This window comes from Phymastichus coffea, unplaced genomic scaffold (genome assembly GCF_024137745.1).
Source record: "Phymastichus coffea isolate CEN01 unplaced genomic scaffold, Cenicafe_Pcof_1.1 PCOF00061, whole genome shotgun sequence".
In the NCBI taxonomy this organism is placed as follows: Eukaryota; Metazoa; Arthropoda; class Insecta; order Hymenoptera; family Eulophidae; genus Phymastichus; species Phymastichus coffea.
The window spans coordinates 995,958-1,008,338 of record NW_026706872.1 but is presented as its reverse complement, the minus strand read 5'-3'; positions in this window follow the sequence as shown (position 1 = coordinate 1,008,338).

The following is a 12,381-nucleotide window of genomic DNA, read 5'->3' as shown; positions in this document are numbered from 1 at the left end:
ATTTCGTTTCAATCTTCATTCTTTTAGACAACATTTTAATACAGCGTACAACTAAGCAGATCCTACGAAGCGCCGAATATAATTATATATACGTACGCGTACAATGTACATACTGCGCAGAGTATTAGCATGAAACAATGATGAATTTCCAATAACGCAGTAGTGCAATTCTCTGTAGACAAGGAGAGTTTTCGAAAAAAAGGCATCGAGCGAGTGCCATGCAAAGAAAGAAGGAGAGAAAAAAAGGAAGGCAACGGATATCTGAAAATCAGTGTAGCAAGTGACTCAGATTCCGTAGCGCGCTAGAGAACATTGAGAGCGAGAAGAATCCATCAGGCGTGAGTGCGATAAAAGAAAGGAGCTTTCTCGCGCCCGTGCATCATCTCCCTCTCTCTCTCTCTCTCTCTCTCTCTCTTTCTCTGCTTCTTTCTCCCATTCTCATGGCATTTGACTGGCCTAGGAATGAGTGCGCATGAAAAGCCGATAGGGAAAAATCGCGGGAGCTTAAAGGCTTTGAATACGAAGAAGAAAAAAGAAGTATCCTCTTGCCTCTTGCCTTTATCTATCCATCGAGCAAGCTACAGACAGAGATAGAGATTCGACAAGTTTTTCGCGCCGCTGGGATCTACTTTTCCTTTTCTCTTTTTTCTTTTTCTCATAAAAACCCACGAATCTGTCGCCCCTTGGAAAATAATTAATTCCCACATAAAAGTGGGCGACGTCGACGACTGCACTACTCTTTCGTGAAAGAGAGAGAATGTCCTTTTCCCTTTTGTCGCCTCGTTACGTCTCTCTCTCTCTCTCCCTCCCTTTCTCTTTGATTTTTTCTATTCTTTTCCACGTCGCATCGAGAGCATGCCAAGGCGTACTTGTGGAGAAGGCAAACTACTCTCCGGTACTAGCTATAGCTGACTAGTAGTTATTGTGTGCGCGATTCCAGCGCGTTGCTCGCGCTCCTAACTTGTCGCGTTTAGATAGTTCAATTAGGGTTTTTCGTTTCGCAGTGGGTTCTCTCGCATAAATTTGCTAGTGGCTGGCTCTACCGATTTATAGTTCCTTTTAAGCTGTAAATGACAAAGCTTTTAAAATTTTATTTCGTCAATGTGGCTCTGTGCTTTTTTCCGTCGCGTATGACCAATCATATCTCGCGCTAGCCAACTTCCAATGGTCATATTTTCTTTTGCTATTTCCATTAATGACAAAGAAAAAAGAAGTGCAATTAAGTCTCAGATATATAGCGGTCGTAAAATGCAATTTAGCTCGGTAGCTTCGTAAAAGTAGCTAAAGTGAAGATACTTAGCGAGTAAAACGATAGTATAATATTTGGAATTCTTTAAATCCTCGTCGTCGTCTAAAGTTTGTTCTTGCTATATAAGATCTTTGCGTTTACAACTTCGTTATTTCGCTTGCAGTAAAGGCAAACTTGAGGCGTGATTTTACGGCAAGCAATATGAAAAAATACTGTTCTATTATATCATTAAAATCTCATGATAGACTAAAATCGGTGAAAATATAAAACAAAAGAAAAAAAACGAAAAAAGTGAAAATAAACCTTATTAATAATTCATTATCGTCGATAATATATAAAAGGCAAGCGTACAGCCACATTTATTAGTTTGCCCGCTGCCGTTGGCAATAATAGTGCATCAGCCGCTGTAATAAATATAAATAAGGAAGGTTTCTCCCTGCTCCAACAGCGTTGGCCCTTGAAAGGCTATGCTTTTCTAATTACACAGCTCTTTATTTAACGTGCTCGCCTTCATCTCGTTAGCATAGAAAACGAGACTCTCGCACGCCGTTAGCGCCTTGAAGATTCGCTCTCTCTTGGTTTTTCGTTGCTGTTGCATGTGCCGGTGTTAATGTCATCTGCGAGAGCTAGAGCTCGCACACAGAAGCACTAGCGGCGGCCTCGCAAAAGCCACTACGCTGGCACATTGCCCGCCAGTCGATGCCGCAAGCCCATAAGACTGCAAGCTTCCAATTATCGACGCACGCGTGCTACTCTCGATATTCGGCTGATTATCTTTGCAAGTCAGTGTGTTTGCTCTATATATGGATCTACATTTCGTGGCTGGCGTTCGCTTGTACGCGTGTAATTCACTTAATAAACCTCGCTTTTATGGAAAATAGCCGAGCACGGCTTTGATGCAATGTAATTCTAAGCAAAACCTGCCGAAAAGAGATCGACGTTACAAAATAACAAGCAAAATCAACATCTGAATGATCAAGCAAAGCAGTAAAGTATACTTGTTGCTTCAAACTGGAGGTCGACGTAACGCTACGACGTACGTAGCGCGCTAACTTGGCTCCAAGACGTTGACAGATTTTCGTCGAGCTAGCGGAAGCTTTTCGAATCAGTTTATTGTTTGATCGTAAGTCACGTGAAGCAACGTTTGACACGGCGAAATCGAATTGACAATTAAAAGTTAATGATTATACTCGCGCTTCATCTACATGGAAAATCGATATTTTCGTTTTTTTCGTTTTTTTAGAATTCTCATGCAGATTCGCCCAGGCTACGCAAACGTGCAAGCAAGAAGGTCGTTAATCACTCGCCAAGCTTTTGGCTGTGAAAATCATAAAGCACTCGTGTGGTCGAGAGAGCGCCCAGCAGCAGAGTTCCAAGTCATTATACCGACTACTTACTTCGGCGAGAGCAACTAACTGCATGCGCGAGCCGCAGACTGCTTTGAAATTCGCTAAATCGAGAGAGAATACGCAGCTAATCAGCGAATTTCCGAGAGACGCCCTAATGCTGTCGAGCTTCCTCTCGCCTGATCTCTTCCCCGTTTCAAATTTTACTTCGTAAATCTTGAATACTCAAGCTGCCGAGGAGACGATGCCACCGGCGAATCATCGGCTAACTGTCGGCAGCATCTGCTGCGCATTTATTTTAAATGCTTCATATACCCGACTGGCGCAGCGTCCTAGCTTTGCCATACTTGTAAATTCACTGCCCAACTTTCAATACAAATCACAAATTAACGTGCGATCACAGAATTTACCTATCATTGGATAAACCTTTATTGTTTTCACAGTATTACCTGAACATTACAAACAAAATAAAAACATTTTTCGACACTCCGTACGCAAAGTGCGTCTTTCCCATTTCCACACGCTCGGCAAAAAACGTGCGTTCAGAATAGCGCTTTCCACACCTCGCATCGAAAAATACGGTACGGCACGGCTTTTCCACGTAAACGACACTCGAGACCAGAATATACTTTTCCGCGTTTCTATCGCAATTGCTGAACGATTTTTTTGCCTTTCAATTATAATGCGCTCCAAGCAACAAATTATCATAACCAATCAAAACTCTATTAGTAAATGTAAAATATCGACGATATTTTTCATTATACTGCTAATTTATAATTAAAAGTAACTGTATTTTTTAAACGTTTACATTTTATTGTAAAAGTTATTCAAACATTTTTAGCATATCAATCATCCACCAATCATAATATAATGACCGAAACGTTTTGAAATTCGTAAAAGTTTTAGAAAGTTTTTACTATATTTTAAAGCGAGTGCAGTATCGTTTCATCCAACTCATAATCAATTTGACTAACATGAGTAATGCAAACATTCTAATTATCGAAGCGTTCTATTGTCAAAATAGCCAAATTAATGATAGTACCCAAACCTTAAATTTATTTCTTTGCTTATAACAACAATTTCTTTTCGTTAATTTTTCCTTTCTCTTCAAAATTCAGTTTTAATAAGACACTCTTCAAACATTTTGCTCAAACCACTAAAATTAACAATTTACGCGCCCATAGCGCAGAGAGCATGAATATAGCCAAAACACCAGCAATTTTATTCAACATTAAAATTTGCATTGCTAATCCCTCAGTAATCAAGAATTCCCTTGGACCATACGTTCACACAAACTGGCACATACATCACAAAACATAACAACAAACTCTTACGTATTCTCACTGCTGATGATAGACGAAACGACTGCCGTGAAAGCAATTAAACGCGCGTATATAATTTAACGTTATACGTATAATGTCAAGTGGATACTAATTGCAGCTAATTGAATTTAGTTCGGTCAAAGAATTGATCGTGAGCTTTCGTCACGTGAATGTCGCGTGATTTATGCAAGCTCTTCCGCCCACGGTGGCGACGCGGCTTTGCTTTGTATAAGCTGGTGCGTTAGCGAGATTAGCTTGAGACGATTACGCACTGCTGCTCGAGGCGACGGCCAAAGCTTACCAAAGCACGTAAGTTGCTTGTGTCTGTGAGCAAATCTCTGTGTATGTCTGTACATTGAGCTTTGATTTATCGGGATCGAGTGAATGACCGAAGCAAATTCATCCTCATGTAAGGAATTTTAAGAACCACCCATTTTTACCTAAAACAAACACCTCCAGACCCGTAGGTGGTCGATTTTCTTAAAACTTGATACAATTATTGTTTATATGTAGGAATCTTTCTACAAATTTTTAAGTCGAAATATTAATTTCAAAAAAGTTCATCAGTTAATATGTTTTATTAAAATTAATATTTATCTATAAATTTATATGAGGGTTTTCTTTCATATAAACAACCGCTGTACCAGGTTTTAAGAAAATTGATCAGTTACTGGTTTAGAGGTGAACGCCGCAGGCGAGAATGGGTCAGTTATACGACCGATACTCTTCAATATCGTCAAGAAGATAAAGAATCGAATGAAATTTCGAAAGATAAGAACTTGAACATTTAAAAATTTTATAAATCATGCTGTAAAAGTCTGAATTCAATGAGTATAAATACTCTTGGAACAATAATTATAAAACAGAGCAATAATATCATTAGTAATCGTTAAGTGTGGATGTACAAAAATATAAACAATAAGTAAAATAGATTTCGTTAGGAAAGCAACACCGTGTCATTGATTAAAGCAACCAGAGGAAAAAGAGGACAAGAGAGAAAAAAAAAACTTAACAGTAGCTAATTGCGTGAAATTGATTCGGAAGAGTAATACGGCTTTCAAGTAGAAAAGGCGCCGCGATCTAGTCAGACGCGGAACGAACGTGGATTTTGCATAGCAATTTCTCCACTCGCTCAGTCGTTCTCTGGCGAAAAATCTGCAGCGTGAAATAACTGCCAACCAGTAGCAGCAGTAGCAGCAGTAGCAGCAGCAGCAGCAGCAGTAGCAGCAGCAGCAGCAGCAGCAGCAGCAGCAGCAGCAGCAGCAGCAGCAGCAGCAGCAGCAGCAGCAGCAGCAGCAGCAGCAGCAGCAGCAGCAGCAGCAGCAGCAGCAGCAGCAGCAGCAGCAGCAGCAGCAGCAGCAGCAGCAGCAGCAGCAGCAGCAGCAGCAGCAGCAGCAGCAGCAGCAGTAGCAGCAGCAGCAGCAGCAGTAGCAAAGCCCCAAGGAATAAAAAAGAAAAGGGTTTCTGTCATCGCGTACCAACGTTATAACCTAGCACCAGTTTCACGAAATAATAATACGCCGGTCAACCATCCACAAACCTGCATGACGCGTCGCTGAAAATGTTGAAAAGACAACGCGTGCTCTTTGTTTGCCTTCAAATGAGAGTTATTTGTTGTTGCCGATGATAAGGGCTTTCCACGACTACCTTTCAATTTCGAAAGATGACTAAATAGCTGTATTTGCGTTAAAAGCTCTTCTTTGAATTTCCATATTGGCTTACATTTCCGAAGCACAAACAGCAATACAAGCTTGTCCCCGAAGAGTTCGATACCTTTAATACTACAAAACTGAAAGGACGGACCGGTAGACAGGCAGTCGAACGAAGTCAGATGAATTCGGTTGCTGGGGTGATCGAGTAAATCAAGGGGTACTCGGCATACCCGCAACTTCTCTCTTTCTCTCTGCGCACGGTCTTCGGCTGCCGTCAACCTGCGACAACAAGTCTCGCTCGCGTGACTCCAGACAGGTAGGGCAGTGGTTATGGATTCGATGCTGCCTGCGGAGCCGTCGAGAATAAGCGATTAGCTTGCTTTTCCAACTGAAGATATCCTTTATTGGAAGGTTGATTCCATGACAAGTGACCGAACGCTCTCAACAATAAAATCTAGTAGTTGTCGAGTGGTCGTGCAGAGGTGTAGGAGAAAGTTGAAAGCACTGATTACAAATTGGCACACTTGTCGGTTGCAAGCGCGATGGCTGCGCCAGCTCCGCGACAAAAGCGTTTGTGTGCATGAAACTCTATAGTCCTCGTGGCTCGCTAGTAGTACCGGGAGTGTGAGTTGCAATGCAGCGGCCAAAGAGAATGCGACACGCTGCTGGGCCGCTCTGGCGAGGCGAGTTTTCGAGGGCATTTCAGCTGTAACTCGACTCCTTCCGAATCGCCCGGCAACCATCCACCGTAGATGTCTGAAATACGCATTAGTCGTAGCAGCTATTATACTATATTACGCCTCGGCAGTCGCAGCAGCTCACGCGCTCCCTAATTCTATTGGAATGCCGAGTGCAGGTTTAAGCTTCGCTACCGCTGCTGCCGCTAGCTTTTTCTTTTCTTATTCTAATGAATATTTTCTCTATTCCGCGACGGCTGTCTTAGACATTTTCAGCTACGGTTCGTTAAGCGGAATTCTGCATAGAATATTCTACTCAAGTTGATCCATGAATAAAGAGTATCGCGTGTACCTTGGGAAAGATATATCTCTTTTCAATATATTATTTTTCATGGAATAGAAATGAAATCGAGGTCGACAGCAAATTTCAAGATTTTCAATTCATGTTATCGAATATCAATAAATTCAGAATACCTAGACCCCTGGCTCTCCTCGTCGAATATGAACAAGTCGATGTACAATTCTCTCCTTCGTGTCCTATATTTCGAATTTTATCTGTTTTTTTTTGTTCTTTTTGTATTCACTACACAGACGTCATTCCATTAATGGTACTGCATGTGCAATGGAGAATATTTAACCGACTAAATATTAATAGTCCGACAGTCCCACTGATTTTAAGCCAGCGAATGCTGTTGCTGCGTACCCTTTCAGTGATTTGCTCAATGTAAACATTCTCAAAACGTTTTAATTGAGACTTGAAGGGTTTCAATGAGAAATGCCGAGCTTCTGCAATAAATGTAAATATTCAAGCGAAAGCTCGGGAGAGCCAGAGTCGAGCCGGCTAAGCAATCGCGTATTTTGGCAAAAAATGGGCAACGGCCGTTACTTTGACTACAACTTCTAGTTGTAACTGTTGAACTGAAAAGAGAAAATAGATTTGTCAATAGATATCGCCATTGGAAAAAGGAATCGCTAGTGGCTCTATTGTTGGGTTTTTGATTGTTGGGTTTCTTCGGACACTCATTTGCGCTCGTTCGTCGAGCTTCCGTTATGTCGCGTGATTGCCAGAGACTAGTCCAGCATATTTTCTAGGCCCGCAGGTCGAGAGAGCGCGAGCGAGACGGCTGCGATAAGAGTCGGTAGAGAGCAAAGAGCAAGGAAGAGGAAGGCGATAGGCGAGGCTCCAAAACCGTCACATCCCTTCCTCTTTCGCTGCGCTATCGACTGTAGCCTGGGCCATTGTTCGCCATTATCTGACTTTCTCTGGCTGGCTCTGGAAATCGCATACACGAGCTCTTTAAGGCCAGCTCTTATGACTTTTGCCAAATTCGCGCTTTTGCGTTCTTTCCATCCTCCCTTCTTCTTCTTTTGCCCCTCTCTTGCACGGGCTGAAGCCGAATAATGCTTCGCCCGAATATCTGCGGGATTAGCGCGCTAGCGCGAGTGCAAAAACACTGGCTTTCAGACGTTATATCTCGATTTATGGAGCTAGGCCTCGAACGAGTCGCCTTACTCGCGCGCGGGATTCCTTTGTTCGACTTGTTTGGCCAGCCTTGGCTGCGCTACAAGATAATTGCAGATAATGCGCTTTGGAGAAAAGATGACGTGTCGTTTCAAGGATTTTCGCGCGATCCGATTAACTGTCTGGAAATAAACGACGGAAATGACGACTGGAGAAAGTTAAAAAAATATTGAAAATTAAGCAAGGCACTAATCTATATCTAGCGAATTAGCTTTCACTAGGAGCTTTTACCCAAGAAGTAGCTACGTGACAAGCTTACGCGCAATTGACTATCTGCCTCGGAAAAGCGCGCGCGGCGTGCACATGTGCGTCTGAAGGCAAGTAAAGCGGCGCTTTCCAACAAATTCTTTGATATCGCATTGTGCGCGCTGTGTATACCAGCAGCCACACGTTACCGAGTTATTTACAGACAGTCTTTCAGCCAATTCCCCCTTTTTCGTTCGTTCGGCAGCACAGGATTATTCGCGGTCTATCGCCCTCGCTCCGATATGAAATCTTTAGAGGACGCCAGCCATTGTGGTTCGTTCGTTTTATGTTGTTTTCGCAAAATTCGGCGAATGCACGAAGACGTCGTGTTAAATCGAATTGCTATAGAACGAACGGTATGAGAAAAAAAATGATGAAACGTCGATGGGCTGTTGTTTCGTGGCCTCTTGTTCGTGTCACTTATGCTGCGGTCTATGTCACTTGCCAAAGTACCTGCACTGAAAGCTCTAATAACTTTATTCGCACCGCTTAAACGATCGGATCTGCCCGGACTATTTTCCTATGGTACTGCATTACTAAAACCTCTATCTTCCATTTGAAAGTAACATCAAGTCTGACAAGTGCAAGGCGCAGCTTATAGCCCGAGCTTTTCAACAAAAATCTGGCCATTCGGAGTAGATTTACAGCAGAAAAGGCCGAGCGTTAGTAAGACAAACGCTCGCTCGAGACGCAAAGTCTAATGCACTCGGGCTCGTTCCGCTCGCAGATTTTCTCTCTGGTTTCTTTCTCCGCCAGCTCCTCGATGCGAGCAACAAAAGGCTCTCTTTCCCTCTCAACAAGTTCCCTCGCGATTCCTTCCGCCGGTTGATTTCTCTCATTATCGCGGCCGTTCTACAATCAGAGCGTGGGGTAGACAATGTAGCTCGTCTCCAACTCTTGGATCGAGTTGTGGCTTCCACGCGCGTACACGCGCTACTCTGGCAAGCGCTAATGCACTCTCTCTCTCTCTCTCTCTCTCTCGGCCAGTGCACAGAATGCGCGCCAGCGCTCCAAAGTCCTTCTGCAGTTTGGGCTAGCAGTGAATGAGAGAGAAAAGCATCGAGGCGTTTGCTACCACAACCACCATCAGAAATGTTGGCTCCGCGCTCCCTTTGTCCGCGCTTGCCCGTAGCGAGCTAACGCTGAGCTCCTTCATTTTTTTTTTGTTAATTTTCGCCAGAGAACATTTCTACCGTAAAAAGTGTGCTAATGCCCTAGCAATTTTCACTACTCAAGTAGTCCAGCTTAAGCTTTTGTCCGACTTCTCTCTCTCTCTCTCTCTCTCTCTCCCTCTCCCTCGTTCGCCTTCAGTAATAAATTGTTGTGGCTACGCGACTGCTGATGAAGACTGATGGCAGACTGGCAGACAGCGATTAGCCTTGATTCCGTGATTTCTTTGAATTTTTAAGTAGCGCCAGATGACGTTATGGACAAGTAATGAGGCCCTTTGTTCTAGGCATTGCACGGTAAAGTTTGTTGAAATACTGACGAGTGTGAAAATGATGTACGTAGCTTTTATCACTTTACTTTTATGATAAATCATATAATCCTGATGAAAAAATTAAAAAAGTTTCACGCGTTCATGGATTTTAACAAGATTCCGTATGCAATAGCTCTCGAGGTTGCTGAATCCAAATTTGGCACCAGAATCACGTTTTTGGAGCATCATTGTTGCTTCTATTTTATTTAATGAGCGTAATAATTGCTGCGTAATGTTTCGCATACTTGAAAAAGATCTCATTATGTATAGCACAGAGTTGGAGTTGACGGAATACGGCCAAAGGCGAGTGGGAGGCAATTCAGTAGCTCTTTCTCTCGCTCTCTCGGGTTGGTCGCGGTGCACCGCGGCTGATGAACTCGAGGTTAGGAGGGTTGTTTTTAAAAGGTCTGCCTACAGAGAAGTGGATTTAACGCTTTCACTATGCAGCTCTCCGGCGCGAGGTTTTCTTTCTTATTACGGATAAATTAAGAGAATGGAGCTTTCACTTTGAGAGTACATAGAGACAAGCTCTAGTAGCGGTGCGGTTCGTTAGCTCAAGCTCAAGCTCAAGCGGGAGAGTTAGAGAGAAAGATGTTCCGTTAGGAAAAATGCTCGAAAATAAAAGAGATTGAGCCGTTCGGGCGCGAGTCGAATAAAAATTTTAAACATATCCGGGGGCATAGCAGCTGTATAGTGCGCTTCCGCCTATAAAATCTCGTTCATTGTAGCGCGCACTTGTCAGTACTTTCGAGCTATTTACTAAACGGCGGCAGGGGCAGGCTAGAAGGAAAGTAGATCTGCACATAAATGTGGAGGAAAAAGCTTTAGCCATTCGGATTTTACATGCAGCAGCGGCAACATAGTACGCATTGTGAACAGACACGGAAAATTTCTTGCCTTCTGCCTTTGCACCCTTTTACATCTGGCGCGTCGATAAATGATAAAACGAGTTGCATCGCATGCTATGCGCCCACGTTTATGCTCACTGCATATCTCCTCTAGAATTCAATTCAATTGATATTTTTACGGTGTTCGAAGCTCGAGCACGACGCTTATTCTTGTTTGTCTGTCTTGTTCTGGGCGCGGTCGCGCAGTGCAATCGTCTGCCAATCGAACATACTTGGCGCAAATTTCGGCGTCGTCATCCAGAGGAGAGGAGGCGAAGGAACCGTTGAATAATAAATTTATCCGAGAGGCGTATGCACGTAGGCGTAGAAAGTTTGCCAACGAGCGTCGAATAAATGGAACTGCACGTGAATAACTTTCTTATTAGTAACTAACGTGCTGGCGGCATGGCGCTCGCTTTACCTTCCTATCTGGATAATAGACGTACAGAGCGACCAAATCTCGCGCGCGACCGAGTGCATGCCAGGGGCTTGATGTAATATATATTCATGAGAGCTTGTCGAAGTCGGCGCATATATGGACAAAAGCATTGTCCGCTGCTCGCTAAAATTTGCCACAATACCGCATCCGGCCCCGTGCACCTACACGCGCACTCTACCTCCATAAAGCATAATCAACAGACCCGATGATTTATTCGTAACGCGTGATTGCTCCATTTTCCTAAGTCAGTCGCTCAGTGTCGTAAGTCTGGCGGATTAGGTACTTGATGCTCAACAAAGAGAGAGAGAGAGAGTGAGAGAGAGAGGGACTTGACACGCGAAACCTCTTTGATTCCCGGTCGATGCGCCCCAACCATGTATCAACGTATCGTGCCCGGTTTGCGGCTATTTTCATGTTTTCGTGCTCTATTGCCTGTTACACTCGCTGTCCATGCATGCACTCTTCAGTCGCGCCAAACATCGATAAATATCTTGGTCAATGAAGGCGAACGACCGCGTTTCGATCTTTTTTCCTACGCTACAGTTTCTACGCTCAAAAATCGACAAACTTTTACTTATTTGCCTGTGATGGCTTTCGCGATATTGCTGTCGACCAAACTATTAGCAGAAGTGTCGATCGATTATTAGATTAAGAGACTCGCGATCTGGTATGCAGAACGCCGAATCTATGGAAATAGTAAAATAAGAAAGTGGCGTTTTTTAGGCAATCTGAGTTTGCTTACGCTCTCTCCCACTCATTCAAACTAGCGTGAACGCTGATCAAACCAACGATTGGCGTATATTATAGTACACGGAAAATGGCATTCAAACTAACAAATTTTGGTCACGCCGCGCCGTTGCGTTTAAAAAAGCTTCGGAGAATCGCATCAGAATAATAAAAAAAGTTGCTAAGGCGGACGAGCAGCCTGCGCATATACCTACGAAGCGGGCGTGTCGCGTATAAGGTATAATCCGTAGCGAGCAAGAGTGACATGTACAACTAGGCTGTACGTACGTGAGAACCTCTCTCACAGGCTTGAAATAATAAAAAAGATTTTTATTTTTCGTACGCGCTATACTTGCGTGGGCACATTTTTCATGTAGCACGTGGACGCAGCTTCTATATATATATTTCCACCAAGTGCGTTGCCTGCAATGACGTGCTTCTGACAGTGCACTTAATAGCCAATTTCGCGTTTCTACGGAAAGTTGAACCTGGATCTCTCTCTCTCTCTTTCTCACACGGGAAAATGATGATACTTTGATGGCTTGTTTATACTCGATAGTAAAGGATTTTTTTACTGCAAAAAATAGCAACATATAGCCTGCAGGAGCTTGCCATACGGTCTGTAGCTTGCGTTATTATAGGCAATCCGCTTATATACTTTTTTTGTCGCGCGAGTTTTTATGTGTGTGTTCGTGTAAAATATGTCTGTATATATATACGCTGGTTTTAATATGCACTTTGAGTATTAACGGGAATATTTTCAGCGAGAAAAATTGTAATACTTTTTAGTACATAAGCAGACTATTAGGGACATGTAATGTTCGATTACACGTTT